Here is a 7714-nt window from a genome sequence, read left to right on the forward strand (position 1 = left end):
AAAGTTACGCGCGAATGAAAAGTCGCAACTTATAATGATTGTTTCGAAGGCTAAAAAGGGTTTTGGATGTAATTTCAATTTTCTCTTCTAAAATTATAATATCGGTATTAATTATATAAATATTCTATTAAAAATACGGGGTGTTACAGTTCATGCCTAAGTGAGCTGAAGAGAAGGCATACATGTCTCGAGTTCCTTAATTATGCTAATGCAGTAGGAAATTTGATATATGTTATAGTCTGTACTAGGTCTGATCTAGCAGAGTCTGTCAGTGTGGTGAGTCGGTTTATGGGTGATCCAGGTAAAGATCACGGGGTGTACCTGATGATGAGGACTTGAAAAAAAAAAGATTTTGACTGAAGCACATTCTACGCCATATTCTGTGCATCCTGGAGGGGATAAATTATATAAAGATTTGAAGAAGACTTTCTGGTGGCCTAGGATGAAGAAGGAGGTTGCTGAATTTGTTTTAAGATGTTTAACTTATTAGAGGGGGAAAGGTGAGCATAAGAGACCACAAGGTAAGATACAGTCTTTATATGTGCCTGAATGGAAGTGGGAGAACATTTCTATGGATTTTATTGTTAGTTTGCCTCGAACTCAGAAGGGGAATAATATGATTTGGGTGATAGTAGATCGTTTGACTAAGACTGCACATTTTTTTCCTATGAAAGATACTTGGAGTAAGGCTGAGTTGGCTAAAGCTTATGTGAGAAATATTGTGAAGTTACATGGAATTCCAAAAGATATAGTTTCTGATCGTGACTCGAGGTTTGTTTCTAAGTTCTGGCAAGAGTTGCAAGAGTGTATGGGTACAACTTTAAAGATGAGCACTGCATTTCATCCAGCGACAGACGGACAGACTGAGAGAACTATTCAGACTTTAGAGGATATGTTGTGGGCGTGTGTCTTGGAGTTTGGAGGATCTTGAAAGGAGAGGTTGGACTTGATAGAGTTTTCTTATAATAACAGTTATCATGCTAGAATTGGTATGGCACCTTTTGAAGCTTTGTATGGAAGGAAGTGTAATAGTCCAGTTTGTTGGGACGATGTCACTGATGCCATGACACTGGGGTCAGGGTTGATCCAGCAGATGGTTAAGCAAGTACACGTGATCAGACAGAACATGAGAGCTGCACAAGATCGACAGAAGAGTTATGCAGATTTGAAGAGAAGTGAGATTGAGTTTGCTGTGGGAGACAAAGTGTTATTGAAAGTGTCACCAATGAAGGGGGTGATGCGTTTTGGCAAGAGAGGAAAGTTGAGTCAGAAGTATATTGGGCCTTATGAGATTTTAGATAGAGTTGGTGAAGTGGCATATCGTCTTGCACTACCACCAGCCTTGGCAAGAGTTCATAATGTTTTTCATGTTTCACAGCTGAGGAAATATGTGAATGATCCTACTCATGTGTTAGCAACTGAGACAGTTGAGATGGACGAGGAATTTATCTTATGTGGAGGTGGCTAAGGAAATTTTGGACCGAAAGGTGAGGAAGACTAGAAATAGTGAGATTGCATTGGTGAAAGTTCTTTAGTCTAATCATAATGTAGAGGAAGCTACTTGGGAAGCTGAAGCTGAGATAAAAGAGAAGTATCCTCATTTATTTGCTTAAGGTATGTTGGTTACGAGGACATAACATTTTCTTTTACCGGGGTAGAATATAATACTGCGTTTAAATTTGGTCTTAAATGATAGTAATTTAACTAAAGTGTGTGTCGGTTACCATTTTAATTGTTTAGTTGGGGTAGTGAGGTGTGGTGAACTTCGGGACGAAGTTCTTTTAAGGAGGGAAGACTGTAAACTGGGTACAAGGACCACAGTTGGACCGTGTATGGTCACGGGTTGGACCGAGTGGGGGGGAGGTGGTAAGTGGTTTGGGTGTTATCTATGCTACCTAGATATTTTCATTAGTTTAATAATCTATGCAACTTCCTAGAACTTTTCACATGCACCTACCAATTCATATATATACGTAACTCATGCCTCACCATCATATTTATTCCAAATCAAAAACTCAACATATAATTTGTGAGACAACCTTAAGACAGAGTTTTCATCTCGCGCAAAATAATTGTGGTAAGTTGTTTTATCACCTCATATCAATTGTTTACATTTGACCTTTGACCCGCACCTTTGACCACCTGTTGACTGGACCATGACCGTGGGTGTAATACTACGGTTTTATGGGTTCTGTCACTCGGTCGAATAGGGCTAACTCGACAGAGTAGTGTGTCGTGTACTCGGTCGAGTATGGTAATACTCGGTCGAGTAAGGGGTACTCGGCCGAGTACTCTCAGTACTCGATCGAGTATCCGGTCTGACGGGAATTATTTCCGCGGTTTGGTTAAGGATGATTAGAGTTATAAATTACGTTTAACAGTTTTACTTTTCACTTTTTACCAAAACCTAAATCATTTCTACGTTCTCTAATCATCCCTAATCTCTCCCAAGACTTTTGATTGTTCGTGAGTCTTTGTTCATCTCTTTTTCGCGTCAGTTGCGTCAGTAACTCACTAGTCTTGTATCGTTTGTTAGATTTGTCTTTTAGGGTTTTACCCTAATATTGGAATTGGGGAAAAGGAGTGATTGCATGTTGTGATTAGATTGTTATGATTGTGGTTAGGTGAAGGATTTGTAGAAGAACGTTTCTAGATTCCGCCTGTAGACTCGTATTCGGATCTGTGCTAAGGTAGGGTTTCCCTAGTCAGTTGATTGCATAATAAATTTAAGATGTGGTGACACTACGCCAAATCTGGCAATCAATAAGGAGCGTATCACAATGGTTTAGTGCATTTAATAATGACACTTAGATTACCATTTTCCAAATATTAGCGGAAACCTAGACCACACTAATTGGAATAACGGTTTCCCTCGAAAATCATTATTATAATGTGACAACGGCTGCTTAACAAACCATTGTAAAAAACGTTTAACGGTTTCCTAAAACTCATTATAGAATCACTCTTATCAACGGTTTTTAGAAAACCGTTACCAGTTTAAGAAAACAGCATTTCGAAAACCGTTGCTAAATTAACACCAGCAACGGTTTGTGGTACCCGTTATTATGTTATAGCTATGGATTTTTTGTAACCGTTATTATTTTCTATTATGAATTACGGTTTTTCAATTAAACCGTTGTCTATATTCAAACATTATCAGAACTTTAATAAATATTCAATTTGACCAATAATATTCAATTTGACCAAAATAATTCTATAAATATGTCTTCATAATGTTTTAGGTCAAATTCTAAATTATCAAACATTTACTCTTTAATTTCTCTCTAAAAAAAATAAGGTATCAGAGCTACAATCACATTCTTGTTACGCACAGCCTTTTACTTGCATTCTCCATAATCTCCCGGTTAATTATGATGTGAATGGAAAGGGTTTAAACCCTAATTTTGGGTGGTTGACGCAAATGCTTCATGACTCCGGTTTCACCGCTGTTAAAAAAGTGTACCCTGTGTATACAAACAAGCAAGGTTTTGTAAGCTTCGCTTTTATCATGTTTGACGAAGCCAACTGCCATGATAGTTTTCGTCAGACAAGAAAATTAGGGGCTAGATTTGCGGGGAAAGAGGACTTCTATTCGGATGATAAACAACAAGGCTCTTATCTATGGGTTGTGACCCATCTTGATCATCATATGCTGAAACATAACAGGAAGCATCATATTTTTGCCACTGTGCCTATGTCATGGGAGAAAGAGGCCATTCCATCTGCGCTTCCCGGTGATAATGAAGGGCTGATCTACGACGTCCTCTATACCGAAATTCATGATGAGTATCCTAATACTTCAACCGATTCTAATAATTCAGTCTTTAATTATTATCTGGCATTATAAGTTGTATTTGGATTATGGTGGTGGTTTGAATTAAAATTTAATTATTTATGTTTTTTGTTACGTTTTTTGTTACCCCATCCTCTGGAATTCAGAGACAATATCTAGGGGTGTTCATTGGTCCGGGACCGGACCGGACCGGACCAAACTCTCTGGACCGAAGACCAAATAAGGGTTAAGAGGTGGACCGAGGACCGGACCATATTAATATTGATCCGGTCCGGTCTGGACCATAAAAACACGTGGACCGGACCGGACCGGACCGGACCGGACCAAGTGGACCAAAGTGGACCAAATATTATTGTCATTGACATGTTTTAGCATATAAAACTAGAACTCGAGAAGTTCGTAATGATCAAAATAAACATTATTTTCTTACGAGATTTAACTACATAATTACACATCTTATAATACGTGTAAATAAAGTAGAAAATAAAATCAATAATATTACAAATTTAAAAATTCTTTTATTACATAACTTCGGTCCATGGTCCGGTCCGCGGTCCATTTGGGTTGGTCCAGGACCGGACCGAAGACCAAAGTAGAGTAAATAGGTGGACCGTGGACATGACCAAAAAAAATTCGGTCCGGACCAAATGGTCCAGTTCGGTCTGGTCTTTGGTCCGGACCACTGAGTGAACAGCCCTAACAATATCATCAGAAAAATATCTAACTTTTATTATAATGACTAAGGTTTTTAGGACTACATTAAAAATATCAAGCTAAAGATATTTATCGCGTAAAACAAGCGCTGACAAACGTGAAAAAAAGAATGTGTATTGTGGAGTTGAATGGAGGGAGTATGTTTTTTGTTACCCCATCCTCTGGAATTCAGAGACAATATCATCATATATGTCTCTTTCACCTTCAACCCAATCCACAGAGTTGTTTTCCCATTCCAACGGCACTGTCCCCTGCTCGGCACTGCGACCTTGGCGGTGCAGAATCGGAAGTAGTAGGAGACGGTCAGATTCATTCGCAACCCATAAATCTGGGCCTACCCCCTGATCATCGTGATCAAACCAGAGTCTCGAAGAGTCATTGTTATAGAATGCTCGTTCAAGTTGCGAGCCTGACGAAAGCATTCCCGCTCCTCACCCCCGCCAAACTCGATGAGGGCGCACCGCCCAAACCCATCATGCGCATCAATGTCCGGGTAGATAGTTTGAACCAAATTCAATCCGGCTAACCGAATCAACCCTATTAACCAGTCAAGGCTATACGAGAGTATAGCCTTTTCATGCCCGTCCTCTGTATACGGGAGATTGTGAATGATGCACGTAAAGGGCTTAGCGTACATAATTCTACTTGGGGGTCTTGCAAGAGGTTCATATGATGCTTCATCATCATCATCAACGGATGAATAATATGAAATACTATAAGTTGATGAACTTGACGATGTAATCGATGTGGAAAATTAATGGAGGACTAGCTTTTTTTTTTAAAGAGGGGAAATTATAATTCTACTTATAATGAGTTTGGGTTGTATTGAAACGGTATAATAAGATAATAAGAATTGGAACCGGTATAATAAGATAAGAATTGGAAACTTAACAAGTTAAGAATTGGAAAGTGGAAACGGTACAAGTTAAATAAGAATCGGTTAACTCTACCGTGTTAAACATATAAACTTACAACGGCTATCCAAAAAACCGATGTCCAATTAGTAAAAACATAACAGTTCTCAAAAACCGTTGTCCAATTAGTAAAAATAAAACGGTTATCAAAAAACCGTTGTCCAATGAGTAAAAACACAACGGTTACATGCCCTGTAATTTTTGTGATTTGACTAATGCATGCCCTGTAATTTTTACTTTTTCTGATTCAAAGTTGCAGTTTGATTGTTTTACCATATCTATAACACAAAATGATAACGGTTCTTTGTTAAGCCGTTATCATATTACATATATCAACAACGGTTGGACAGAACCCGTTTTAAAATAAATTGTTTAATTATTTTTGATTTTTCAGTGTTTGTGATTTGACTAATGCATGCCCTGTAATTTTTACTTTTTCTGATTCAAAGTTGCAGTATTGATTGGTTGACCGTTATTTTAAAGTCGTTGTCATATTACACCAATAAACACCGATTTTTATTATAACCGTTGTAAATACAGATCCACTGTAAAAACTGAAAAGTTTGTGGTTTTACCAATGCATGCCCTATTATTATTGGTTGTTTGACCATTATTCACCTCATGCATGCATGCACAATTAATACAAGTTTGAATGTAACGTATGGATGAAATTAATCTTATTAATTATAGCTTTATTATACTATAAATAGCATCACATTTGTAGTAACAATAAAAATCACGTTATTATTACTAACCTCTCTACGTCACTTTTTAAATAATATACTTATACATACATATCATAATTAAAATGTCGTCGTCTTTATCATCCGCAGTCGCACCTCCTCAGCAATCGGTAACCCGCTATATCAACCCGATTACGTGCATAATTCACAATCTCCCAGTCATAGGCGATGCTGCTAGGAAGCCAGCTTCTAAAACCCGTACCCCATTGAGGGACATCCTTATTAATAATGGGTTTTCAAATGTTAAGGCAATCCACCCGGCTTGGATTTCTAGTCATGGGTTTCTTGGATATGCTCTGATCGAGTTTCAAGGGGATGGTCTTGACGATTTTCGCCAAACAAAACAACTCGCTGCATTGTATGCATCACGTGACCATCAAAGGGGAAAAAGTGACTTTTATGCCGACAACCCTAAGGATCGTTATGTAAACGCTGGGCCTTACTTATGCGTTGCCACTGCTGAGGACGCTCATCTGAGAGAAGTTTCATTTCGTACAGTTTTATTAATGTACCGAAATCATGGGAAGACGAAGAAGTGCCTCATTTTGATCACCGTCTTGATGCCGATGTAGTAAGCTTGATTTATAATCAAGTTTATCCTCAGTACCTACCTCCTAGTCAAACTCCTTTAGAGTGTTCAATTAATTTATTTATTTAGTTGTTTGTTTTTGTGGTTTTTTATTTTTTATTGTGTTTCCTTTTTTTCCCTTGTACTGTTTTTTTTTTTTGTTATTGCCATTGTATGATATACTCGTTTTAATATATAGTTCTACTCTTTATTACATGCAAATGCTTATTAACATAGATTTTAAATAACTTGCGAATAGACAAATGAATGAAACAATAATAATGATTTAGGTTACATTAATTACAATAACATATAATATAATGACAACGGTAGTGCATAAGAACCGTGTTAGAATATAAACACCTCTAAAAATAAATGAAAATTGGAAGATATTAATAATATAATTACAACGGTTCTTATAAGAACCGTGTTAGATTATGCAATTGCCGATTAACATAGATTTTAAATAACCTTCTTTCTTTCTTTTTTTCTTTCTCTTTCTCTCTCTCTCTCTCTCTCTCTCTCTCTCTCTCTCTCTCTCTCTCTCTCTCTCTCTCTCTCTCTCTCTCTCTCTCTCTCTCTCTCTTTTATTACTCAAATTATGTCAAGTGGTAGCTCTTCTTCTTCCTCTATTTCAACAGGGACATGTAATTGCTCGATTCCGTGAAGATTATGACTTTTTGGACTTTGCAAAATCCGGGAAGAAAGTTTCTTACTTGCAAATTTTATAATCCCGAGACTAAAATGCGTGGATGCGATTACTTCAAGTGGGTTGACGAACCAATGACTGAGTGGCAGAGGAAGGTTATAAACAGGTTAGTGAATGAGAAAAAGAGCATGGATATCGAGATTACTCAAGTGAGAAGTATACTACATCAACTTGAAGAATCGAAGTGGGGAAATGACAGTGAAATATTGAAGGCAAAAGAAGAATACAAGAAGTTAACCATGGATATCGTAGAACTCAAAAATAATGAGGCAT

Source organism: Silene latifolia, chromosome 10 (assembly GCF_048544455.1).
Source record: "Silene latifolia isolate original U9 population chromosome 10, ASM4854445v1, whole genome shotgun sequence".
In the NCBI taxonomy this organism is placed as follows: domain Eukaryota; kingdom Viridiplantae; phylum Streptophyta; class Magnoliopsida; order Caryophyllales; family Caryophyllaceae; genus Silene; species Silene latifolia.